The sequence below is a fragment of the Mus caroli genome, unplaced genomic scaffold (genome assembly GCF_978045245.1).
Source record: "Mus caroli unplaced genomic scaffold, Mus_caroli_1 scaffold_2, whole genome shotgun sequence".
Taxonomy (NCBI): domain Eukaryota; kingdom Metazoa; phylum Chordata; class Mammalia; order Rodentia; family Muridae; genus Mus; species Mus caroli.
This window is the reverse complement of record NW_028227257.1, coordinates 28131729-28159718: the sequence shown is the minus strand read 5'-3', so window position 1 is coordinate 28159718 and position 27990 is coordinate 28131729. Positions and strand designations below refer to the sequence as shown.

At 44.2% G+C, this 27990-nt stretch overlaps 1 long non-coding RNA gene and 1 pseudogene across 2 annotated transcripts; one reads left to right on the top strand and one right to left on the bottom strand.

The window, feature by feature from the left end:
- Positions 1 to 8526: 8526 nt before the first annotated feature.
- Positions 8527 to 27239, bottom strand: LOC147005761 (uncharacterized). 2 transcript variants are annotated; one of them, XR_015046040.1, is made up of 3 exons: positions 27020 to 27239; positions 10598 to 10691; positions 8527 to 9373 (listed from the first exon to the last, which is right to left on the bottom strand). It is a non-coding gene; the product is annotated as an uncharacterized LOC147005761 (long non-coding RNA). The 2 variants fall into 2 exon arrangements; XR_015046038.1 differs by lacking the exon at positions 27020 to 27239 and adding an exon at positions 11333 to 11646.
- LOC147005762 (heterogeneous nuclear ribonucleoprotein A3 pseudogene) lies at positions 15606 to 17080 on the top strand (annotated as a pseudogene).
- Positions 27240 to 27990: the final 751 nt, after the last annotated feature.

Below are 27990 nucleotides of genomic sequence, written 5' to 3'. Positions count from 1 at the left end.
TATCAACTTCACTCCCAGCACATAAAGTCACTGCAGGACTAGGTACATTCTCTCCCACTGAGACCAGATGAAGTGACCCAGTTAGGGGAACAGGATCCACAGGTAGGCAACAAATTCAGGGACTGCCCCTACTGTCAAGCTGCACATCTGTTACATATGTGTGTGGGGTGGAGAAGCTAAGTCCAGCCCATGCTCACTCTTCGTTTGGTGGTTTAGTCCAGTTCAGTAGTATCAGGATAGCAAACGTAAATCAGCAGCAGTGGTACAATCCAGCAGAAACAGCATGGCCTACACCAAATCAGCACAAGTCAGCAGGACCAGCAGGAATGCTAGGAGTTCTCTGCCATGTGGCTCTCAATGAAGTACAGATCAACAAAGTCGAAGACAGGAGACCAAGGAAGCACTGCAAAGCTAGCTATGCAAGAGCACTATCACTGTCCATTGAGTCCTATTATACTCTCTCCAAACATCACAAGTCCTCCCACAGGTATTGCCTCAGCAAAACACCACATGAGTCTATCAGCTGACATATCCAGAAACATCCACTTCACTCTGCCAATCAGCCTGAGTCCACAGAAGCAGCCAGAACACCACCAGAAGTTTTTTGGTATGCTTCTCTCTCTGAAGTCACAACAAATGACCAGTAAAGAATGGAAAGGCTTCCCAATACCATCTAGTGTCATTGACTGTCTGTTGGGTCATATTTATATTCCTTCTAAAACACCATGCATCCTCTCACATGTCTGCTCTAGCAAGACATCCTTCGCCTGTGGACCACAGTAAAATATCATTTAACTTGACTTTCCAAAGAAGCCATAAGTTTCTACTTTACACACCTGCATCCTTGGGATGAAGCCTGCTTGATCATGGTGGATGATGTTTCTGTTGTATTCTTGGATTCCATTTGTGAGTATTTTATTGAGTATTTTTGCATCAATGTTCATAAGGGAAATGGGTCTGAAATTCTCTTTGTTGAGTCTTTGGGTGGTTTAGGTATCAGGGAGACTGTGGCCTCATAGAATGAGTTTGGCAATGTTCCTTCTGTTTGTATTTTGTGGGATATTTTGAGGAGTATTTGTAGTATTAGCTCTTCTTTGAGAGTCTGATAGAATTCTGTACTAAAGCCATCTGGCCCTGTGCTTGATTGATTGATTGATTGGCTGGGAGATTTAATGACTGCTCCTATCTATTTCCTTTGGGATCATAGGACTGTTTAGTTTGTTTACCTGCTCTTGATTTGATTTGGTAAGTGGAATCTGTCAAGAAAAGCATCCATTTCATTTAGATTTTTCCAGTTTTGTGGAGTGCAGGCTTTTGAAGTAATAACTAATGATTCTTTGGGTTTCCTCAGTGTCTGTTGTTATGTCTCCCTTTTCATTTCTGACTTTGTTTATTTGGATGCTGTCTTTCTGCCATTTAGTTAGTTTGGCTAAGGGTTTGTCTATCTTTGATTTTCTCAAAGAACCAGCTCTTGGTTTTAGTGATTTTTTTTTTCAATTGCTCTCTTTGTTTCTAATTTATTGATTCCAGCCCTAAATTTTATTTATTTTTTATCAAATTTGATTTTATTTCCTGCCATCTACTCCTCTTGGATGTGTTTGCTTCTTTTTGTTCTAGAGCTTTCAGGTATGTTGTTAAAGTCGTTAGTATGAGATCGCTCCAGTTTCTTTATGAAGGCTCTTAATGCTATGAACTTTCCTCTTAGCGCTGTTTTCATTGTGTCCCATAAGCTTGGATATGTTGAGCCTTCATTTTCATTGAATTCTAGAAAGTCTTTCATTTCTTTATTACTTCTTTGACCTAGTGGTCACTGAGTAGAGAGTTGTTCAGTTTCCATGAGTTTGTAGGCTTTTGGTTGTTTCTGTTTTTCAAGTCCAGCATTAATACATGGTGATCTGATAAGATGCAAAGGGTTATTTCAAGTCTTCTTGTATCCTCAGGAAGGCAGAGAGAGCTATGAGTATACAATGAAGGTCAAGGGACCGGACTCTGCTGGCTCTGCCTCAGGAGGACCCAACTGGCAAGGGATTGGTGGGGCAGTGTTCCAAGCTGGTTGTGCTTGAGGTCCCCATGGGCTTCCACAGGGAAGCAGGACATTCTTGGGGTCCCCAAGGCTCCTAGGGGACTACAGGGTGAGCCATGAGCCAGACAGTGGCGGTCAGGGGACCACATGCAACTCCTTTTTTTGGTTTTTGAAGACAGGGTTTCTCTGTGTAGCCTTGCTGTCTTGGAACCCGCTCTGTAGAGCAGGGTGCCCTCGTATTTATAGAAATCCACCTGCCTCAGACTCCCGAGTGCTGGGACTAAAGGCATGAGCACCATTGCTTTGTTATTTTCATTTTAAATAAATTAAAAAAAAAATGATAGCTCCTTTCTGCTTTATATCTGGAAATCTTTTCCTCTTCACACAAAGCTCTTGCTTATCCTTTCAGACTTCCTAAATATGAAATACCCACTGTCCACTCTAAGATGCAAAACTTCCCACATTTTCACAAACATGTGAAATTAAAATACATTGTACAGTCAGGGAACCATGGTGTCACCTAAAGCCTTAGCCTACTTATTCTACCCATATTTTTCCTTTTTTGTCTAATCTAAGAAATGGTAAGTAAGCAAGCTCTCAAGTATAAAATTCTAATCATTGTGCCAATTAATGAGCAGTGTTCTATCTTTATCTAAGTTGATGTCTTTGTCGTCCCTGGAATCACAGGGTCAGTGAGTCTGCAATAGTTCTACTAGACAAATGACAGGCTACCTGCCTGTTTTCATCTTTTTCCATTTGGGGGAGCATTCCTAATGAAGGACTTGTTGGTGCCCCTGGTGTTTTTGCTACTGCAAACAGCGCTGCAGTGGGGCAGCTTGTACTTGCTAGTGAAGGCCACAGGCAGTGGATGGAGACTGTTTCCCACAGATGAACCAGTAGAGTGTGCTGTGGTAGGGGGAGGTTCAGTAAGTGAAACTGCACTCCCCTCATAGTTTTGCATGTGCTAATAAAGATAATAAACCATTTATTGTGCTCTTTCCTACATTTCATGATAAGCTAATTCCTTCCCCTGCATGATCTCATTCCATCCTCAGACCATCAGTCCTGTGATACAGAACTACATTTTTTTTTTAAAGAATCCAACTATTTCTGGAACAAATATAGAATAATTCATGAAGTAAGGAAGTTTCAACATGAAGATACAGTCAACAATTTCAGGTACCAGAGGGAGGCTACATACACAGGAAAATGTGATTTGACTAGTATTTCCCCAAAAGGTGATTTTGAACTAAGGGATAAACAGAAGGGGCCCAATCGGGTAGGATTATAATACCAAGTGTATCTCTTATTCATGTAACAAGGAGCAGTTCCCTCTTTCTCCCTTCAGAACGGTTGATATAAACAACCGTTTAGAGTATCTTACCTAAGTTACGTTCATAGCAAACTGTCTACAGCTGGAATTGGATCTACTCATACCGATGGGGAAAACAGCTGAAATTAATATGTTGATTCACTAAAGAAATGCTGTACTAGTGACTCTCAGGAAGTGAAAAGAAGAGAATATATGTCCCTAATAGGGTGAGTCACAATCTCAGCAATTGGGATTGGCTCCAAGACAATCCTTAAGACACAAATGTTGCATTTCTATGTCCTTCTATGATTAACTGGAGTGCCTCAGACCAGTGGTGAGCACTGATGGTCATGTTATTCCCAGGAAATCTCTGCCAGATTCTTTTTCCTACTGAACAAATCCTCCCAACTACATAATTTGCAGCTTTTATAACAGATGGTATCCTTTTTTCAAAAAAAATCTCTTAGATTATTCATATCATTATGAACCAACTAGCAAGTTAGCCATATGCGGTGAGTATAGCGGATTCCCTCAGAAGCCTTGAGCTAACTCTCACGCCGATAAGGATGACTTTTGTTGTTATTGTTTGTTGTTATTTGGGTTTTTCACTTCTGGTTTATTATTGTATAGGTGTGCATGTGCAGATATGATCATGCATATCCATAGGCACATATGTACATCAGAGGACAACTTGCTAGAGTTGTTTCTCTCCTACCATATGTATCTTATGGATCAAAAGCCAGCCACTGAGCATTACAGTAGGAAATACCTTCACCAGCTGAGCCATCTCAACAGCTCTGTTATCATTTTTAAAACAGGATCTTGCTATGTTGCCAAGGCTGGTGGAACTCATGGATTCAAGCAGCTCCTTCACTTCAGCCTCCCAAGTAGCTAGTGGACTATAAGTGTGTGCCAGTGCATCTGGCTGATCTAGCAGCTTTTAAAGTCTGAATGTATTCCCATCATCCTAACAAATCTAGCTGCCACAACAGGTCTAACAAACCCTATACTCACAAATACCAATTTAAATTTTTTCATTTACAAATGTTTATGTGTGTGGATATTCTGTCTGCATGAATGTCTGTGCACCATGTGATGCCTGATACCCACAGAGACCAGAAGAGGCCATTGGATACCAAAAAATGGAGTTACAGATGGTTGTGAGTGCTGAAAATTGAACCTGAGTCCTCTGGAAAACCACCCAGCGCTCTTAACCACCTCTTTAGCACCCCTTTGGGTACCATCTATCATTTTCCAGATGAGGAACACAGCAGCCAAGCAATTCATCCGTTGCACCAAAGCCAGCATATGCAGGTCCACAATCTTACAATAAATTTGGCCATAGTACATTTCATTTCAAAGCTTACTCATTAGCCACTCAGAACATTTGTCTTCCCAAATATTTATGCATATAGTAATGAAGAACATCATATTTCCAACTTAGTGTCTCCAGGATATTGGTGTATATTTTTATGACTAATTATGACTGATTATAGTATCTATGCAAGTTATAATTCTTCCTAGCTTGAGAAAGATAGCCACACCATTTACTTTCTATGGTGAGGCCAGTCTTTGGTGAACTGGTCAAATACATATTTACCTGTTAACATCTCAGGTGTCTTAGTTTGATTTTCTGTTGCTGTAACAAAAATCCTCTAACAAAGGACTAGAGAGATGGCTCAGTAGTTAAGGCCTCGGGGTGCTCCTGCAGGGATCTAGGTTTAAAATTCCCAGCACTCAGTTCCAGTGGATCCAGTGTTCTCTTTTGGTTTCCATAGTTACCAGGCAAGCATGTGGTACATAATACAAGTAGAAGGAGCACTCATGCACATAAAGTAAATTTTAAAATCTAAAAATGTACTCGACAGAGGCAGCTTAAGGGAGAAAGGGTTTCTTTTAGCGCACACTTCCAGGTTACAGTCCAACCGCATGGGCCAGAGAAAACTACTCACACCACATCCATAGTCAAGAAGCAGAGCAGAGCAATGAGTGTGTGCGTGCTGGCACTCAGCTCACTCACTCCACTCTCACACAGTTCAGGATCGCCTGCCGCTGGAATGGTGTCACCCACAGTGGGTAGGTCCTCTCACAATTACTCACGGACATGCAACTAGGCCAACTGCTCTAGACCGTCACCCATACTGCTGTCTTCGCAGATAATTCTAGATTGTGTCAAAGTTGACAACTAAAACTAACTGTCATCAGCTATACGAGCAAATAGTATTCCTTTTAAAATGTTGCTTCCTGGATTTTCTATCTTGTTTCTTTCCTTCAGTTTTACCTTCTTTTGTGAATGAATGTCTGTTGTATGCAAAGGTTGACATCAAGTATCTAGCACCGGGCATAGTGGTGCACGCCTTTAATCCCAGCACTCGGGAGGCAGAGGCAGGCGGATTTCTGAGTTCCAGGACAGCCTGGTCTACAAAGTGAGTTCCAGGACAGCCAGGGCTACACAGAGAAACCCTGTCTCGAAAAACCAAAAAAAAAAAAAAAAAAAAAAAAAGTATCTAGCTTGGTCGCTTCCTACCTTCTGTATTGATGTGGGATCTCTCACTTCAACACAGACCACTGATTAGGCTAGTTTCTAGGTAGGACACTTCCTCCGGGAGTCTCCTATATCTGCCTCCCAGGTGCTAGGATTACAGCCAGGCTGCCATGCCCATCAGCATACACATGGATGCTAAAGATCCAAACTGCAGTTCTCATTCTTGTTTAGCTATATGTCCAGACATACAGAATGGCCCATATAAGAATGTAAGTTTTCACATTTCAATTTTAGAATTACATTACTTCTTGTGTGCACATGTGCATGAACACACATGCACACAGGTACATGCCATGAATTGTTTGTGAAGGTCAAAGTACAACTTGGGAAGTCTGTTTGGTGGTAGATATCTTTACCCACTGAGCCGTCTTTTAAATACGTTTTTCTAAAACATATTTATCTTTAAAGAGACTCATGATCAACTACCATATAATTTTAGGAAATCCAGCTGCTACAACTCTACATTAAAATAGATTTTCTCATCACATCACGTATAAAATATAATCTGTAAGACAGCCTAAGGACTGAGAGAGAAAAGAGTCATCACTCCCAGCTGAGAAACATTTGCTCCTGGGCTCTGCTCAGTTAGCTGTTAAGAAGCTATGGAAATGGACTCGGGGCAGACTGCTAATAATCTCAGCATTGCCCCTTAGCTTCAAGAATCTAGGCAAGTCACACAGCCCTTTGGCCTTCTCTTCTGCAAAGTGGAGATACCAACGCCACAGGTTGACAATGGGGACAAAAGTGAGGTATTATATATACAGCCATGTGACCAAAACTATATTATACTTAGAAGTTGGAGAACACAGAAAAATGTATGAACTTGAGGGGCCGGGAAATAGACTGCCTATGACACTAAAGGCATGAGCAACAGAAGGAAAATACAAAGCAAACATAAGATTTAAAATGTTTGTGTGAAGGACTTTAAAAAGAAAATCAAGGGCTACTGGCTACTTAGCAACTGGCTTAGTGGCTGAGAAAACTGGCTGTGCTTCCCAAAGATCTGGGCTCAATTCCCAGCATCCACATAGCAGCTCACAACTGTAACTCTAACTCCAGGAGATCTGATACCCGATCCTGGACTCCATAGACACTAGTTATACAGGTGGTGCACAGACATTCATGAAGGCAAATCACCCATACGCATGATTTTTTAAAACTTAAAAAGAAAATTGAAGTTATAAAATATGAGAAAACATTTGCAAATCAAGTCTGATTCAAGGACACAGTAGCCAAAAAATGTAAAAAAAAAAAAAAAAAACTCTACAACTCAGCAAAAATAATTTTCAAATAGAGAAAATAATTAATAGTAATAATTCCTAGCACTTTGTATATGGCTAATATAGTGATGTCCAAATCAGACAATAGGTAAGTGCCCAGAAACAGGCCAATATCCCTCACAAACATTGATTCCAAAATTTCTCCACAAAATATCTGGAAAGTGTCAGGCGTGGTGGCGCATACTTTTAATCCCAGCACTCGGGAGGCAGAGGCAGGTGGAGTTCCAGGCCAGCCTGGTCTACAAAGTGAGTTCCAGGACAGCCAGGGCTATACAGAGAAACCCTGTCTCAAAAAACAAAACAAAACAAAACAAAAATCTGGAAAGCAAGTCTAACAACTTATCAAAAGGATTAGCACTGTGACCAAGAAAGTTTCTCACAGAAAGGGTGATTGAACACAAGGTCTGCCAGTGTAACTAACATACCGTGCTAATGTTTCCTCAGGGGAAATGGCATGATCCTCTCAATAGACACAGAAAGCATGCAACAACGGCTAGTACTGTGCTTGATTGGTTTGTTTTTTTATCTACAACTTAAGAATAGGAGCAATTTTTAAATGTTTATCTTTGTACTCTCTGGGGGAGCGGACCTCAGGTCTTTAGGCTTGGGTGGCGAGAAGTTGACTACCCCAACCTCACTTCATATGATTTTAAGACTGTTTCCTAACTCCAGGTAACTGCAAAAACAAGTCACACACACACACACAGAGTGTATGATTTTACCAATATAAAATGACCAGAATGGGTCAATCTACAGAAAGAGACGTTCAATAATGTTGCCAGGGTCTGACAGGAGGTGAAATAGGAAGTAGAACCTAATGGCTGCTGGGGCTGCAGAGGTGTGGTGTTTATATAGCACTGTATACTAGGCTATATGTACTGGGCTATGCTAGGTTTAAATGGCTCATTTTATGCCACAGGAATTTTTATCTCTATAAAAATATATACCCTTACTGCTTGGAATACATTTTGTCATGGAGCCTCAACACCCTTAAGTCACCTGAGGCTGAGGGGAGTGAGCGCCTCTCTACTCCTTTTTTTTTTTTCAGTCTATTTTCTTAACCTCTGCATGTTGAGATTATCTTATCTCATCATGTTCCGGATGTACTGGTTGGTAGAAGCTAGCCCCTAAAGGTTTGTGGTATGTGTCGCAGAGATAAAAAGCTGAGTGATTTTGGATTCTGTCCTGAACATTTGAATACTATATTACAGAACTTGAGTCTTTATTAAATTCCACAAAGAGGGTTGGTATTTCCTAACCAGAAAAACAAAACCTGGTTAGCTTATGCCACAAGCTCCTCCATTCTGTGGTCATTGATTCCATTGGCAGTTGGGTTGGCAGCCTTTTCTGTGCCGTTTGGATCTGCCCCACACATTGTGGGAGGTATGGAAGTGGTCTGTCTTGTAAGACTTGGCTGAATGTTCACAGTGCTAATTCCTGTCAGATCTCCATGTAACTCAGCAGTGAGCCACGGAGTTAGTTCACAGACTCTTCAGGAAGCTGCTTCCCTATCTCCTCCCTGTTATCAGCCTCCCTGGCACCTTCCAGTTTCTGAGGCTCCCCTCCTAACCTGCCAGCAGAAGAAAGCCCCAGTACCCACCTCAACACACATGGGTTCACAGCCCAGCTGACTTACTGGGAAATCATCCCACCCCCACCTCTTTCAGGGTTTTGACTGCAGTCTCTAAGTAGGCAGCAACCTCAGCTGCCACTGTCACCAGAGCCTGGCCATAGGAGGAGAAGAAGAAAGTTGTAAGGAAGAACGAAGGAAGAAGGAAAGGATGGAAAGAAAGAGAAAGGAAGAAAACATAAAATTTAAAAAGGAAGGAAGGAAAGAAAAGAGAATTCCCTTTCCAGTTCTTGCCCAGAACTAGGATTCCCTGGCATTTCTGCCTAGGTTCCCACCACTAAGGAGTACAAAGGTGTGAGGGAACTCACCTGTGCTGTAATACTTTCATCCCAGGGCTAGGGAGACGTGTGCTGTATTTTGTTGTGCTTAAATATATGAGGACAGGAAAGGTGAACAGTAATCCTTTCAATTCTCTTCTTGTCCTCAGTTCAGCCATTTACACACCCAGTCTGTCACCCATTTGGCCTTCACCGCTGCCACTTACCTTAGCCTGATTACAAAGGATCCCAAGCATCTTTGCAAACACTTGGAAGCTATTGCAGGTTTCTCCTGTGACCTCTGTTCCTCGTCTGTTTTAGGTTTCCTACGGGAGAGTATTTAGGAACCAAACAGATGCCTGTTGAAATCCGAAGCTATGAATCACAAATGTTTTTCTAATTCATTTTCTTTTGTCTTGTGACTCACTTCTACTTTTTTCTTTTTTTATCCTTAGAGTTTATTTTTGTAACTGGATGAACTAAGACTGCTTGCAGGGATAAAGGGCCAAGGCAACTTTAAATGACAGAAGTCATTGGTGCCAACCTTAGATCCTATCACCAGACTTGAAAAAACTCTAGCCCAGCCCTCAAGGTGCATGGACACTGTAGATCAAGCAAAGCAAAAACTGCTGTAGCTCCTGGGGTCCCACATACTCAGTGCAAAGGTCATGAGCACTAAAGTGTACAGTGACACCTCCTCTGATTCTTGCTATAGCTTCTTGGCCTGCTTTCTGGTTGTCAGGCAGAGCCCTCATCTGTCACTCTCTATCTCTGCTTCCCTTCCTCAGAAGGTGGAGAACTCATTACTTGTCATTCTGTCTCTAGGTCTGCCCATCAGAAAGTCTCCTGAGCCCCGAATTGACCTGCCTCCCCTTACCCTCTGAGAATCTTTGCAGTGGTCTCCTAGAGACACTTCAACTGTGGGATCTTTAAGGGTACAAGGCATAGTTGGTCAAGTCTCTGGAGAGTAGGCTGCCTTATCTGGGCCTACCTGTAAGTGACCTTCCATCCCAGGGTATCCAGTGTCCTATGGACAGGCCCAAGTGGCCTCTGTTTTGTCACTCCTCCTGGGATGCAAAGTAGTATAAGATAGGTGAGTTCCCCTTATGTGCTTGTTAGTTGTGGGAACCTGGGTGAGTTGCCTCTTGCATTTGATCTGCAAAATGCATTTGCTGATTCATCTAATATGTGGGAGTTCCTGCAAACATTGGACTTGTAAGAAGAGCTATACCTAGGGGATGTAGCTTAGTGGTAGAGTGCTTGCCTTGCACTTGTGAGGCCCAGGTTCAATCCCTACCATTGTAAAACTGTAGCTGAAAGTTGTTTCTCCCTGAAGAGAGAACTAATTGGGCAGAGGCAGCAGCAGGGAAACCATCTATGCCAGCCCAGTGCCCACTGAAGCAAAATCCCTGAGAGCCCAGGTCCCTACCCTCATGAAGGATCCTTCTAGGAAGAAGAGAGTCAGTTAATCCTACACATACACATGGACAGACAGACACACAACACAGAGGGAGAGAGACCAGCACACAGACATGAACACGTAAGGGTACTGTACACTACTCAGGGACTTCTGTGCTTCTAACATTCCCTCCCCAAGAGAGGCTATGGGTCACAGGTTTTGAGATTCCTCTTCTTTCTCTTTCACTGTAAGAAATTCCAGGCTTTATAAAAAAGAAAACACTATACTTCCTGCCCTCCCTTGCAGCTAGAAATAGCTGTGTGACAAAATTCTAGCCAATAGGATATAAGCATAAAAGTTTCCTTCTCTTCTAACTGAACTGCAGACATAGTGGAGCTTCATGTACACAAGAAAGAGCCACACCCTGGGGACAGAACGCACTAGCCACACTTTACCATGCAGAACAGCCACACACTGAGAGAGCCCATTTGGATCTTCCATTATAAGTTGACATATCCATAGCCTCACTAAATGCAACTTTTATCTGAAGCTGTGAGAACAAACTGTAGCCCCATGGAGGCATCACTACATAGAGACATTCCTGGTGACAAAGACACAAAGGAGAACATGAGAGTACAGGGACCTCATTCTGTTGGGAGCACCTCTGAGCAAAGAGTTGTAGGAAGAAAGTCCAGAACAAATCAGGGGAACTCTGATGGACAGATGTTCAACTCTCCCAAGTAGTTACAAGGACCCAGCATGGTCCTGTAGGCTTAGACTTTTTAAACCTACTTTAATAAGTGTTTTCAAATGCTTTGACCTCCCCGCCTTCTAGCATCCAAAGGTAGAGGAGAAAAGATGCTAAGTAGGACAAGGGGATGTGGACCTGTTTAGTAGTAGTTTCTTGGGACAATTTCAATCTCTGTTGGGATACCAGTAGTCCAGTTCAGCAGTGTCAGGATACCCAACACAAATCAGCAATGGTGGCAAGATCCAACAGAAACCACCAGGTCTCTGCCTTATCATCACAAGTCAGCAGGAATGACCAGGACCAGCCGAGATGCCAGGAGACGTTCTCTGAGGTGCTTCTTATATCGAAGTGAAGATTAACAAAGAGGAAGGCGGGAGCCCAATGAAGTGTTGCTAAGCTAGCTATGCAAGCTTGCCATCACTGTCCATTGAGTCCTATTTATACTCTCTCCAAACATCACCTGTTCTCCCACAGGTCTTGCCTCAGCAAAACACCATGTGAGTCTATCTTAGCAAAACACCACATGAGTCTGTATCAGCTGACATATCCAGAAACTTCCACTTCACGGTGCTAATTCATGGTAGGTGTTCAGTAATTGGTTATCACAACTAAAAAAAAAATTGGTCATTCATTTGTCTTTGCAAATATATGAATGGATGAATAACCAGTAGTTTGCAATAGCCATGTCAGCTGCCATCAGTGGGTACATGCTATATGCTGGGCTCTGGTTTAATATCAGCCTGATAATGGTCCTCAGAGCAAATTGTCCCTTAAAGAAGAAGCAGGTCACAGCCAGGGCCAAACAGCCTGATTGTGGCAGAGATGGATTTGGATCTAAGGGATCCTGTAACCCTTTTGCACAGTCATGCACAATCTGTCCACCCCTTCCCTGATGACACCCAGCCCCTTCCAAAGAGGCAGTTAACACAGACTGGAGTCAGCCAGCCTGCATCCTAGCCCCACTGCTTTGCCTGTTCTGAATAGACCGTGTCTTTTCCAGGTACAAAACGGAATGGGGGTGGAGTAGCAGCATCTAAAATTCTGTAGATGCTATGAAGTCCTGAGGGGTTATTTTAAGTGCTGAACACAGCACCTGGCCCCCAGCTGTGGCTCAGAGACAACAATCTAGGCCATAAGATAGAAACACCTGGGAACAGAGCCCAGGAGAGGTACCCACATCACAGAGCAGAAATGTGAGCTGGAGGCCAGCCCTGGAAGAACTAGAGCAGCAGTGGGGATGCCATGGCCACCAGCCAGGCCAGGCACAAGAGCTTCAGAAATCGGAGAAAGCTTCAGATGGAGAAATCAATTTCTCCATCTCTGCCCATGAAACCTGTTAGGATCAGAATCCAAGCCAGGCACTGGCAGAGCCTGACCAATACAGATATGGTTGCACACAGCCAAACATTGGACTGAGTGCAAGGACCCCAATGGAGAAGTTAGGGCAAAGACTGAAGAAGCTGAAGGGGTTTGCAACCCCATAGGAAGAACAATAATATCAACCAACAATATCCCCCAAAGCTCCCAGGGACTAAACCACCAACCAAAGAGTATGAGTACATTGGGGGACCCATGGCTCCAGCTGGATATGTAGCAGAAGATTGCCTTATCTGGCATCACTGGGAGGGGAGCCCCTTGGTCCTGTGGATGCTGCCAGGGTAGGGGAATGCTAGCAAGGCCGCTGAAGCAGGAGTGAGTGAGCAGGTGAGGGGGCACCCTCATAGAGGCAGGGGGAGGGGAGAGGGAATGGGGGATTGTGGAGGGGAAACTGGGAAGGGGGACATTTGAAATGTAAATAAATAAAATAACCAATAAAAATGAAAAAATATAGCTGGACATGGTGGCGCACGCCTTTAATCCCAGCACTTGGGAGGCAGAGGCAGGCGGATTTCTGAGTTTGAGGCCAGCCTGGTCAACAAAGTGAATTCCAGGACAGCCAGGGCTATACAGAGAAACTCTGTCTTGAAAAACCAAAAGAAAAAAATTAAAAAGGAATATTTTTTCTTAAGTGTCTTGACATAGTTATTACAATTAGTTGATCAGAGTTCATGGTGGGATTTTTCTTTTTTTGGATTTTATACTGATCTGCATATCCATTTAAAAATATTTGATTTTATGTGGTTATGTGTGCTCTGTGAAAGTATAAATTAAAAAAAAAAAAATCCAAGCCAGATTCTCTCCTTCCCTCTGTGTTGCCTCCTAGAGTGACCCCACCCACCACTTTCATCAAGTTTCATCCTTCCACTCAACATGTGTCACTATTGGCTGGCAGCCAAGCCCACTACTCTGGTACCAGTGTACCCAAGATCTAGGACATGTGGCTTGCAAGGACAGATGTGGCCTAGCTGTGCAGGTGCATGAGTGATGACACCCACAAATGTTCATTTGTGGCTAGGCAGTAATGTTGGTGGATCAGTGAACTAGGTCTGATGTGGGGAAAGGAGTTGGACCATCATTCCATTGGGGTTGGAAAGTCTGGCTGATGTGTATGGAGCAGTGTTCCCAGCCTTGTGATTTCTACTTGGGTAACTTAGAGAGGAGGCCTGAGGTCCCAGGGAACCTGAAGGCAACTACTCACACAGCTTTGAACTGACCCCTAACTGTGGGATCCAATGTTTGCACAGCAATGAGTGGATGATAGCCTAAATTAAGAACAGCAGTAAATTCACAAACTCCACTGCTTGAACCTTCAACTAGGCAAGCTCTCATGATTGTGGTACTTGGAGCACCAAGGAATGTTCTTTAGACTGCCAGAGTGCAGTCTCTGGGAGAGACACAGGGAGGCTCAGTCTGGGGCTGGCAGGGATGAGCATTGCTGATGGAGTCCTTAGGATTTGTGGCTTCTGGCCCTCACTGAATCCTTGGCTGTGACCGCACAAGAGCAGTGGCTCTTAATCTGTGGGTCATGATCCTCTTGGGGTCACATATCAGATATCCTGCAAATCAGATATTTACATTATGATTCATAATAGCAAAATTAGTTATGAAATAACAGAATAACTTTATGGCAGGTGTTCCCTCTGCATGAGGAACTCTATTAAAGAGTTGTGGTGTTAGAAAGCATGAGAATCTTTGCTCTAAAGTACAGACAGCTGGGAATGGATGGGCTACAGGAAGGGGTGGGCAGACTGCAAAGTTGGGCCAACAGGTTCCAAGTGAGGCCTCTTGGCCTTGTATCCCCTTTCCTGGCTGCAGTTACTCACCACAGTACCAGCCTTCCAAAGCAGGTCCAAAAACTCAGGGTTGAAAATTCAGGGTTGAATTCTGGCTCTAACATTGATGTACTGTGCAACCCTGAACAAGTGACCCTCCCTCTCTGAAGTTCAGCTTCGTCATCTGCCAAATAGGGTTGGTATTGTGTGGGTTTTCTTGGGGAGATATGAGGGAGGGAATGTCTACTAACCCCAGATAAGGAACTGGCAAAAGACCAAAGAAACAGTGCCACCCAAGTCTAGTGAACAAATGAGCTTGTTGGGGATACAGGAGCATGGGTGAGTCAAGGCAGCTGCCACTGGACAGCCCGCCAAGCTCTTGCATGACTTAGAGGAAGCTGGGCTGGCGGGAGGGAGGGTCTCCTCTCGGGGGAGTTGGGCAGCCCTAAGCTTCCCTCACACCCTCTGCCCAGGATGGTCCCTCTGCCTTTGGGCAGTGTTGGAGTGGGGATGGGCCCTTCACCAGGTTTTAGCACTGCCTGTATCCATGCATGGCTTGCTCAGAACTACTCCCTCTCTGCTTCTCTGGGAATCCCACTAAAAATGCTCATAGAACAGTTCCCACCAGCAGGCAGAGCTAAATACCAAGAGGACACTTGAGGCTCAGAGACAGGAAGTAAGGTCTTAAGTCTCACAGCTGATCATCGATAAGGAGAGGGAGCAGTTGCTACATCCAGACCCTTTGTTAGCTGACAGCAGAAGTAGTGCTCCGGGTGAAAGCCCAGCAGGCTGCATCAGTCCTAGGGCTTCTGCTGAAAAGCAGGTTCAAGAGGCAAAGCTGAAGCACTGCACAGGAAGCCTCTGTTCTACACACTGGTCACGATGTGAAGCAGGTGTAAGAGCCCTTCCCCCAATCTACCTGCTGTCTCATAGTCCTGCAGAGGGGGATGAAGGTCAGATACAGGGTCGTTGATGTAGGTTAGAGGGACAGGCCTCCAGGCCCCAGACCTTGTTCTTTTAATAAGAATCAAAACCATGTGCTGGGAGTAGTGGCATAGGCCACTAATTGAGGTACCCAGGAAGCATAGGTAGGCAGATCTCTGTGAGTTTGGAGCCAGTCTTGTCTACATAGTGAGTTCTAGGCTAGCTAGGACTACACAGTTAGACTCTCTCTCAAAAATAAAAAATCAAAATCATCATAAGAAAACAACTGGCCATATTGAACTCGAGTTGGAAGAGGCGAGTCCGGTCTCAAAATGGAGGTAAAACCGCCGCCCGGTCGCCCCCAGCCTGACTCCGGCCGTCGCCGCCGCCGCCGCCGCCGGGGGGAGGAGGGCCATGATCCAAAAGAACCAGAGCAGCTGAGGAAGCTGTTTATTGGTGGTCTGAGCTTTGAAACCACAGATGATAGCTTAAGAGAACATTTTGAGAAATGGGGCACACTTACAGACTGTGTGGTAATGAGAGATCCCCAAACAAAACGTTCCAGAGGCTTTGGTTTTGTGACCTACTCTTGTGTTGAAGAGGTGGATGCTGCAATGTGTGCTCGGCCACACAAGGTTGATGGGCGTGTGGTGGAACCAAAGAGAGCTGTTTCTAGAGAGGATTCTGTAAAGCCTGGCGCCCATTTAACGGTGAAGAAAATTTTTGTTGGTGGTATTAAAGAATCCGGATACGGAAGAATATAACCTGAGAGACTACTTTGAAAAGTATGGCAAGATTGAAACCATAGAGGTTATGGAAGACAGGCAGAGTGGGAAAAAGAGAGGATTTGCTTTTGTAACCTTTGATGATCATGACACAGTTGATAAAATTGTTGTTCAGAAATACCACACTATTAATGGGCATAATTGTGAAGTGAAAAAGGCCCTTTCTAAACAAGAGATGCAGTCTGCTGGATCACAGAGAGGTCGTGGAGGTGGATCTGGCAACTTTATGGGCCGTGGAGGAAACTTTGGAGGTGGTGGAGGAAACTTTGGTCGTGGAGGAAACTTTGGTGGAAGAGGTGGCTATGGTGGTGGAGGTGGTGGCAGCAGAGGTAGTTATGGAGGTGGTGATGGTGGATATAATGGATTTGGAGGTGATGGTGGCAACTATGGTGGTGGTCCTGGTTACAGCAGTAGAGGAGGTTATGGAGGTGGTGGACCAGGCTATGGAAACCAGGGTGGTGGATATGGTGGTGGAGGAGGAGGCTATGATGGTTACAATGAAGGAGGAAATTTTGGTGGAGGTAACTATGGTGGTGGTGGAAACTATAATGACTTTGGAAATTATAGTGGACAGCAACAGTCAAATTATGGACCCATGAAGGGGGGCAGTTTTGGTGGAAGAAGCTCAGGCAGTCCCTATGGTGGTGGCTATGGATCTGGAGGTGGAAGTGGTGGATATGGTAGCAGGTTTTAAAATAAAACAGAAACGGCTACAGTTCTTAGCAGGAGAGAGAGCGAGGAGTTGTCAGGAAAGCTGCAGGTTACTTTGAGACAGTCGTCCCAAATGCATTAGAGGAACTGTAAAAATCTGCCACAGAAGGAACGATGATCCATAGTCAGAAAAGTTACTGCAGCTTAAACAGGAAACCCTTCTTGTTCAGGACTGTCATAGCCACAGTTTGCAAAAAGTGCAGCTATTGATTAATGCAATGTAGTGTCAATTAGATGTACATTCCTGAGGTCTTTTATCTGTTGTAGCTTTGTCTTTTTCTTTTTCTTTTCATTACATCAGGTATATTGCCCTGTATATTGTGGTAGTGGTACCAGGAATAAAAAATTAAGGAATTTTTAACTTTTCAAAAAAAAAAAAAACTGGCCTTCATTGTGTTGGGTGTGCCAGCACTGCATTAGGAATGTTTGTTTGTTTGTTTGTTTGTTTGTTTGTTTGTTTTCTGAGACAGGGTTTCTCTGTGCAGCCCTGGCTGTCCTGGAACTCACTCTGTAGACCAGGCTGGCCTCGAACTCAGAAATCCGCCTGCCTCTGCTTCCCAAGTGCTGGGATTAAAGGTGTGACCCACCACTGCCCAGCAGGAATTTTTATAAGCAACCCCTTCCTCCTTCCTTAGGTTTGTTTCCAGACTTCTTTGCAACTGGCCAAGCCTCAAGCTCAGTCCCAAAGTTAAGGCCAGAGACACAGCAGAATCAGGATTTTTCTCCTACCCCTGTATCTACCCTAAACACTGAGAATGTGGGGCTCATCCGCACCTGGCTAGGGCTGAGGCTTGCAAAGAGATCCCTCCCTTTTTCTGGCTCCTGCCTTTACACCCATGACCTGCTCTTTGCCTCAGCTCAACAGCAACCTTGGGACTGCTTCTTGTGGCTCTTCAGGTCATTGTTGCCTTAACACACATGCCCTCTGGTGCCCAAAACCCTGCCTGGCCCAGCCAAGCTGAGCGGTCCTCCCTGCTGGCCTGCCTCACACATTCCAACCCTCAGCCAGTATGGGTAGACCAGCTACAATACCCTCTACCAGATGGGCACTTCTAAGGAGAGCCCTTAATGCCACCAGGGCCTCTAGACTCATGAGGACAGTGTCACTATCTAAGGAGACTGAGATCACCTGCCATCCTCCCATTCCATGGTGGATACTCAGCTCTAAGTGCTCCCTCAGCCTCCAATTGTCCCTGGCATTGACACAACAGTGCCAACCACACACAGGACAGCCATTCTAGAAAAGGGGTCTGGTAACTGCTTTAAGTTGGTGTTTTGTACTGATTGCTGTGAAGAGGGGTGAACTGGGAAGGAACTGAATGCCGAGCTACCTATACAGCCTTGCTCTGTTTCCCTCTCCCTCTCCCTCTCCCTCTCCCTCCCTCCCTCCCTCCTCCCTTTCCTTCCTTCCTTTGGACAGAGTTCCACTGTATAACCCAGGCTGGCCACCTGCTGGAATAGGCCATCACTGAGGCTGGAGCAGCTATATCTTGTTGCCACCAGTTCTTAGATGTTTTGTCATAGGAACCCTTTACACTTAAATACATACATATAATATATACATATGCATGTATATATTATACACACATTTTATATATACATTATATATACATGTATATATTTGTGTCATATATGTGTGTGTATATATATGACAGTCTTTTTTATATAGCTCTCTATTATTCAATATATACCCAGCCATGTTGGCCTCAAACTTATAACAGTCTCCTGTTTAAGCCTCCTGAGAGCTGAGATTCCAAGAGATCACCACCATACCTGGCTTTCTTCATGCTCTTAAAAAGTCCTGAAAGGCTTTTTTAAATTTTAATTTTGAATATGATATTTGTTTTGTCTGCATGTATACCTGTGAATACATGGTACCATGTGTATGCCTGGTACCTATGGAGACCAGAAGAGGACATTGTATCTGCTACAACTAGAATTACAGATGGTTATTGGCTACCATGTGGGTACCAGGAACCAAACCCAGGCCCCTCTGGAAGAACAGCCAGTGTTCTGAGCCACTGAGCCATCCTTCATACATGCACCACTCTTGTGTCTAGAGTCATTTTCCACTATTTCTTAGCATGAAGAATAATGCTGTTCTACATAGCGGCAAATCCTCTGGGTGGTCTAGCTCAACAAAACACAAGAGGCTTTCCTTAAAACTGTTTGAATGGCTGCAATGTCCTAGGCCATGTGGCTTCTGGGGAACAGAATTCATAAAAAAAAATATGAAGCAAGACAAGTGATGTCCTGATGTTATTATGAAATGTAATGAGTCCTTGTATAGCCCCTGAAAATTGTCTGAGGACATGTGGGGACCTGGGGACCTGATCTGAGAATGTTTGTAAGGCAGAGACTTGTAAGCAGGGAGGGAGGAAGGGAGCATCCAGAGTAGGGAGACAGCTCAAAGTGCCTACAGCTCATGCATGGGGACCTCAGTCCAGTTCCCCACATACATGTTTAAAAGAAAAACTAGGCATGGCAGTGGTTTAAAATTGCAGTATAAGGAAGGCAGAGACAGATGGATCCCTGGGGTTCACTAGCCAGCTAGTCTAGCCTAATTGTCAATCCCTAAATCCCAGTGGAAAATATCTATCTCAAAAAACAAGGTATATGGCCCCCGAGCACACGCACGCCGCACAGACACACACACACATGTGGAGGTGTGGGGGTTGAGGGAAGGGGAGGCAGAGGCATTCTAGGAACAGCAGCTACAAACACAGCTGAGTCATCTTCCTCATTCACACTGAGGAAATGATGCCCAGAGCAGAAATGAGTTTCCCAGTGGCACACACCCCTCAGATGCTGGCCATGGTGACTGTCCCCTGGACCGAGGCAGGCAGATCCAGGGCATAGAGCTGTCTTATTACTACAGGCCCTCTGCTCACCCAGTCATAGTCTCTCCCTTCCTAATAGACCCTTTTTAGTCATCCATCTCTTTCTGGACCAGGCCTGCCTCAGCTTCCTGAGTAGCTAGGATCATAGGTATATGCCATGTCATGAACTTGTAATGCATGTGAAAGATCTTTCAGGCTGTAGGAAGAGCTGGACAGTGCACTGAGATGACCACTGGATTTGCCAGGATTTCCCAAGAGGAACGAACATGTTCAAGTTTAGGTTTTTGGTTTGAGTTTGTTGTTGTTGTTTTATGTTTGGTTTTTGGCAAGGCCACTGCATTTTTGCAGTCACATGATGTCAGTGACACTGGTAGCCATGAAGGAATAGAGACATTTCTTGGTTACATGAGCTCTGAATCAATGCATCATGGTAGCTTTAATACTATCATTTTTATGTCATTGGTGACCTGGAGTAATCTGATAAGGGAATTTGCTGATCAGGACACAGGACAATCTTTAATTCCTGTTTCCTAGTTTCCTACCTTTTTAAACAATGAGTTAGGCCTCTAGCAGCCTCTAGCAACCAAGATACCTATCAGCTTGTTTCTATTGTGACTTTGAGGATCATCTCTACTTTACTGACTTACACACACACACACACATGAGAGGCGGGGGCAGGCTCTGAATGATGATTGCTTTGCTTGATCTATCAGATGCTTGAAAATTGTCAAGACAATGGGCCCTATTGTGCCATCTCCGTGTGTGCCTTCTGCACAACAAAGGTAATTTTACTTAAGGGACAACCTACAAAGTGAGGGAAATTAATTAATTAATCCTTTACCAAGGGATTAACATCTAGAATATGTAAGGAACTCAACAAGCCAGCAGAAAAAGCATAAAAACAAACCATACAATGTAAAATTGGCAAATAATCTGAGTAGTTTCTTCTCAAAAGAAGATATGCAAATGGCCAACAAATTTATGGAGATACTGCTAATGTCACAGTCACAAGGGAAACACATCAAAACTACAATGATCAGTTCAGTTAAGATGGGTACTACAAGCTGGGCAATGGTGGTGCATACTTTTAATTCCAACACTCAGGGGGCAGAGGTAGGCAGATCTCTGAGTTCAAGGCCAGCCTGATCTTCAGGACAGCCAGGGCTACATGGAGAAAAACCCTGTCTCTAAAAACAAAAGAAAAACTAGAAACTGTGTGCTCTGGTTTAGATCTAAGTACCACTAAGACACATGTGCTGGAAGCCTGGCTGCCGGCCTTTAACCTGCTAGGAACTTATGAGGCCTAGAAGCAGGGTCTAGAGGACAAAAAAAAGTAACTGGAAACCTGTCCTGGACTGAGTATTGGGACCCCAGCCTCTTCTTTCTCCTTGCTTTTTGGCCACCATGAAGTAAGTAAACAGACCCTGTCCTCATGGGCTCCCACCATGCTGCCCTGTTCTGCCACAAGCTTAAAACAACAAGACCAAGTGACCAGGAATCGACACCTCTGAAACAATGAACCAAAATACACATCTCTTCCTCTTACAGGAAGTTGAGATGGGCAATGGAAAGTTGATTAGCACAGTTATTATACAAAAAGAGATAAAAAGTAATATTGGTGAAGTTGCAAGGAAGAGGGACCCTCAAGTAGTGTTGTAGGATAGGTAAATTAATACAGCCATTATGGAAAAGAGCATGGAGTTCATTAAAGAAAACCAAATCTAGAATACCATGTGAGCCAGCATCCCCACCACCAGCATGCATTCAAGGGAATCAGCAAGGCAAAGGAATGTGTCCACCCGCGGTGCACAGTAACACTAATCACAGCAACCAAAGCAATGTCTGTTAGCACTGTTAGCAGGTGGATAAAGAAAACTCTGTGTGTGTGTGTGTGTGTGTGTGTGTGTGTTACCCATGTTTGTCCTCAGTAAAAGAAAGGGCAATAGGTGAAATATTGAGCAGACTACCAAGTCCCTACGCTCCCTATTTTTTCTTTCCTTCTTCCCCTTTACAGACAAGGCCTCACTTTGTAGCCATGGTGGCCTTGAATTTGAGGCAATCTTCCTGCCTCTGGTTACCAAATTCTAAGATCACACGTGTAAGCCCCTGCTCCTGGCTTCCTCTTTTCTTTTAAGCAGGGATACAAAGCTTCAGAACCCCAGAGAGAAGACATCTCCTTTCCTCAGCTGGAGTTGTTCACATGGCAACCTCTAGCAGCAAAAGAGCCCACACACAGGAGGAGGAGAAGGAGGGGGAGGGGGGAGGAGGAGGAGGGGGAGGAGAAGGAGGGAGAGGAGAAGGAGGGAGAGGAGAAGGAGGGAGAGGAGAGAGAGGAGGAGGGAGAGGAGGAGGGAGAGGAGGAGGAGGGAGAGGAGGAGGAGGAGGAAGAGGAGGAGGAGGAAGTAGTAGGAAGTTTTGAAGCCCAGCAGTGCTTTGCACAGTCTGGTTGGAGGTGGGGAGGGGATTGGAGCGATGGCTCAGTGGGTAAGAATGAGTACTGCTTTTGCAGAGGCTGTAAATTTGATTTCCAGCACCCACACTGAGTGGCTCACAGCTCCTATAACTCCAGCTTCAGGGTATCTGATGCCTCTGGCCTCCACAGTACCTGCACTCTCCTGCAAATACACCCACACACACACATACACACAATTTAAAAACTAATCTTTGAAAAAAGAAGTTTGCTCTTGAAGTGAGCAAGAAGAAAGCGCTGGGGCAGGGGACAGTGTCTCAAAGCCCTAACTAGCAAATCAAATACTTCTGCTCTCTGCCTCAAACTCCCTCCCACAAGACTCTGGAGGAATGCCAACACTGCGGTTTCTTTGTAAATAATGAGTCAGAACCAAGCAGTAAACAGTAGTAGCCAACTGTCACTGTATATTACCGCTTCTGACTCAGGAAACAAGGCTTAGGTTGAAGATTGTTCATACAATCTTGAAGTTCCTTATAAAAGTCAAGTTGAGGAGGATTTCAAACACATCTACCAAAATAGAGGCTACTACGTGACCACCCAACTCTGGTCCCCTCTCCTTGCTGGGCACACCTCTCAGCCTCCCTTGCAGTTGAACACGGCTGGGTGGCTAATGGAAGAACTGGTATCATTCCAGGCCTGGTCAGGAAAAACTCCCTTTCTTTTTGTCCTCAAACCCAGATCACAACAGAATGTTCATGGCAGCCACATGCTAAAGACTACAAACTCAAAGGCAGCCTAGAAACTTGACTAGTCACATACAGTGTAGTACCCACCTGTCATGAAGGAGCTCCTTGGCTCCGAGTGTTCTAAGACAGAAAAATAAACCTGTGTTCAAGTAGTCACACAATGGGTATACTTCTTAAGTGTGCTCAGCCCACTGGACTGTTATTCTAGCCATTCAGTTATGGCATCATAAAATATGAATGATGTCCTTTCTTCTACTTCCCTGCCAAACTTTCTGGGCATTTCAGACCTTAATTCCCAAACACTGGAGGGGAACAGTTCTGGAAAACAGGGATGGAGCCCTAAGAATGGGAAGTCTGAGCTTTTTGTTCCATTCTCTACTAAGAAGCTGGAGTGAAAATGACCCTGGACCATTGGAGGGTCTACTGACAATAGAGAGAGCCTACCTCAGGCTTGGGAACTTCCAGGAAGTCCATCATGTGCTGAGATGACATTCCACTCCAAGTCTACTAGATGCTAGGGACCAGGACTCACAGTGAACAGATGTCTTATTCCTACCACCTACATGGCTAGCACCAGAGTATGAAACTCAGAGAAGTCAGTCTTGGGTCTTCTGTACAAAACCTTCTCCAGGAATCAGAAATGATATGTGACCTGTACACACGGAAACTTCAAGGATCCAAACTTTCCACAGACACTGGACTCTCAGGGAGAGAATGTCCTATTTTCATGAAGGGACTCTTGAGTTTTATGTCTCTCACAGACACCCTGTGTTCACTGAGATGGCTAAAGGACAAATGGAATCATGAGCAAGCAAAATGTGTTTTCAATATAACACTACCTTCTGAGAAACTGTTAAGAATAACACGGCCATAGCCGGGCGTGGAGGCGCACGCCTTTAATCCCAGCACTCGGGAGGCAGAGGCAGGTGGATTTCTGAGTTCGAGGCCAGCCTGGTCTACAAAGTGAGTGCCAGGACAGCCAGGGCTATACAGAGAAACCCTGTCTCGAAAAATCTAAAAAAAAAAAAAAAAAAGAATAACACGGCCTTGGGCTGGGGGGGGGGGGGGGTAGAGTTGTTAGTAGATTTCTTGTCTAGTATGCATGAGGCTCTGGATTCTATCCCCAGCACCATTACTGAAATTCCTGTAATCCCAGTGCTTGGAAGATGGAGGCAGGAGGATTATAATTTCAAGGTCATTCTTGGCTACATAGTGGGTAGACTTGTCTACAAGAGACCTGCCAAAAAACAAGAGTAACAGGCCCTTCTAGAATTGATTCCTTTCACCCTAAGTCTGGAATCTGGGCTCTGGATTAGGATTTTGTGATTTGCATATACAAAACCTCTAAAACCCCAAATGCTGATTTGTAATGTTTTGGCAGGGGTGGGGGGAAGTGTTGCACATCTAGCTAAGCATTCTACCACTGAGATACTTCTCTAGCCCTTGCTGCACTTCTTGCTGAGCTGCCTCTCTTCTTGCTGGAGCTTGAAGACCTCAGTGACCTTCCAGGGCAGTTGAGTTTCTTATCTTGTTTCTTGGTCACAGTGCTTTGTAACTTGGAACCATGAGTCCCCATTTGTGACCACAGTAATCACAATTTCCAGTATAGTCTCTGAGCTCTTGGGTAGTAAAGCTTTTTCTTCAGCCCTATAAGCCCTTGAGAAATATAATTTAGAGCTACACAGAACCAAAATTTTCTGATATTTAAAGAGCCAAGGGGAATAGCAGATCAGAACATTCTCTGTTAGCATAAGCCCAGGAGACTCCAACACTTGACTCTCATAGGTGTACAGAATTAGAGAATCAAGAGCATGCATGGGGAAATGTGATGGTTGGTTTTTCTTTATTCAACACAGCTAGCATTACTTGGGAAGAAGAAACTACAACTGAGAAAACGTGGGAGGGTTCAGCCCAATATAGGCAGTGCCATCCCCAGGTAGGTGGTACCGGGTTGTGTAACAAAGCAAGCTGAGCAATCCATGGAGAGAAAGCCAGTAAGCAGTGTTTCTCCATGGACTTAGCTTCCAGGTTTTTGCCTTGAGTCCCTGCTCTGACACCTCCTTCAGTAGTAGCCAACTGTCACTGTGTCATGCCTTTGACGCGTGGACTGTTAAGATGAAATAAACTCTTTCCTTTCCAAGTTGCTTTTGGTCACAGTATTTTTCACAGCAATAGAATGCAAACCAGGACAGAGAGGTAAGTCTTTTCTGTTTTGCCAAATAGAGCTAGATCACACAGGACTTAGTAAGACCCCTGAGTTCTGCCTGGGGACAACAGAAAAGGGAAAACATGGCAGACATTTTTAGAAGTTATCTGAGAATGTCAGTTATAGAAGTTTGATACCTTCCCTTTGGGAGCTGAAAGTGGAAATTACCTTTCCTGAGGAACTCATAGAACTTACTAGCATGCATCATTTTCACTTAGCTTCTGTCCTCTCCTCTGAATCAACCTCAGATCACTAAAATTTCAAGCGTCCTCATTTCAGGAGTCGGCAATTCCTCTATACTAGTGGGTTTTCCAAATGTGGCTTCCAGGCCAACAAGGTTGCCATGGTTTGATGATCTTGAGTGTCAAATATTCCTATTTTATATGCTTATTCCACAGCTGGTGGCAATATTGTGGAAGATATGGAACCGAAAGATTCCATAGCTTACAGCTCACTGATAGTTCACTAGAAGTGGGCCTTTAAAGATTACATACAGCCCCTGGCCCCTGCTTCATTCCCTGTTTCCTGGTCCATTGTAAGTAAACAGCCTCTGTCTGCCACATGCTCCTTTTTTTTTGCCATGGAGATAGAAATTCTCTGGTGCTGCAAGCCCAAATAAATCTTCTCTCTTCCTTCTTCTTTTTTTGTTTTGTTTTGAGGCAGGCTTTCTCTGTGCAGCCCTGGCTCTCCTGGAACTTGCTCTGTAGACTAGACTGGCCCGGGCCTGCCTCTGCCTCTGGAGCCCTGGGATTAAAGGTGTACACCACCACCTGGCTCTGACCACAATATTTAGATACCCAAAACCAACTGATTTGAGTATTGCTTTTGAATTTTTAGAAATACAGATTGTCTGGTCACACGCCACACTACAGCAGGATTCTGGGGGTTCTAACAGGTGATTCTGGGGCATGTTACAGCAGTTCCCTGTAGTCATTACCTATACCTTCAAGCAGCTGAAAGACCAGCAAGGGTGGCCTTCAAGGTCAAGATCTATGAGTTGGGATATTATATAAGCCAAGAATCTATTAGCTGTAAGTAGCAGAAAATCCAATTCAAACTAGTAAAAGGAGAGCTTTCTCAGAATGAAATGAAGGGTCATCTAGATTTAGATATTGTGAAATATAGTTGGAACTCTCTTTTATATTTATTGTGTGAGTACATATGTGCATGCAAATTTGTGTGTATGCCTATGTGTGGAGTTGTGTTAATCCAAAAGATGGGAGGAGAAAGACTACCATTCATTAAAGCAGGCTTCTTTTTTAAATGTTTATAAAGGCTGCCTCTCCCCAAGGCAAAGTTTAAGATTGGATGTGAGGAAAATAAGGCTTTCATAGCTCAGGGGTAGGGAATTTCCAGATGGGGGATTTGATGGGCAAAATATGTGGAGTTATAGGAGCAGGGCAAACAAGTCAGCCCTCATGATCTCTTGAAACAAAGACATGGTTGCAAGATGGGAATAGCAAGGTAGTCATAGTCATAACAAGGTGGTCATATAATCTTTTGAAACAAGATGGTTATAAACAACTCTTTGAAACAAAGACATGACTGCCATTCCTGGAACAGGCAGTACTGAACTATTTGTAGTTAAGATTACAGGTGAGTCATAGCCCAATCCTTGAAAAACAGAAGTTTAATCATTAAATAGGAATGGACCTTCTTTGTCTTTATGATAAGATGGCTTTTGAGCCTAAGATGGCAGCAGGCTGGATCTTCATTCCCTGCTTGTCTTCTGTGTCCCTGTGAAATCTTTGGTAAGGTCTTAGCATTCTTTATCTGGGTGAGAACAAAACTTGGAGCGTATCGAATGATGAAATCATAAATTATACCTGTTTGGTTAGCATAGATAAAACAAATATTTTAAGGCCACATAATCTTGGTATGCCAATAAGTTCTATAAGTACTTATTTGTCTCCTTTGCCAGGGAGTTAGTTCCATTAGACCTAATATTCCAACCCTTTGTTGAGAACAAGAGATGTATTCTCCTCTAAACCCACTTCCTGCAAAAATTAGGATGCCATTGTTAGAGCCCAGTAAGGCTGGGGTATTACCTAAAGGCCAGGGTGGGTTAGGGTAGTGAGGTATTCATCCGAAGCTGGTTTGCTGACCCAGATGGAGAGACAGGAAGTATCACACTGACTAGACTGGTTTACATCAACTTTCAGCAAGTCCAGGACTTTCTGGTTTTGTTTGTGGGGCTGTTATGGTGTAGATCGCCTCTGGAGCAGTTTGTAGTCCCTAGATTGGGATCTGACAGAACCAGAAACCAGATGTCACCGGAAAAAAAAAAAAAAAAAAACATTAAAAGCTTCTATGACTTACCAGAGGATGCCTCCATAAAATAAATAAATATGTTTTTAAGATGTTGGTTGGTTGGTTGGTTTTTTGATGCTGCTGTCCAACAAACTGGAGGTGTGTGCTTTCTCCAAGGTGTGCACCCCCTAAGGTACAGTTCCTCCTCCCAGAGGGCAGGATGCAGCTTCTGAATTTCTGAATTCAGCCTACGATGTAGGCAGACTGGTTCAGCTGGACACATGGTCTTTGGGAAGGTGGTCTCTGTCTACCTCTTTTAATACAAGGTTTCTCCCTGGCCTGGAGCTCAGTGAATAGGCTAGGGTGACTGTGTTCCTATCCTCAGCACTGGGGTTACAGGTCTGCACCAGCAACCCTGGCAGTTTTATTTTATGTGAATGAGTGTTCTGTCTATGTATCCATCTGTACACCGAGTATATGACTCCCTGGAACTGGAGGTAACAGATAGTTGTGAACTGCCATGTGGGTGTGGGAATTGAACTCAGGAAGAGCAGCCAGTGCTTTTAACACCGGAGCCATCTTTCCAGCCCATTAAGTTTTTATTCTTTAAAAGTACTGAAAGTATTCAAGCAAAACTCACAAGAGCCCCATACATACATATATGACTTTTTTCTTTTTATTTGTTTGAGACAGGGGTTATCTTCCCTTGCTGCCCTGGAACTCGCTCTGTAGACTAGACCAGGGATGGGTCTCCATTTCCATACATTTA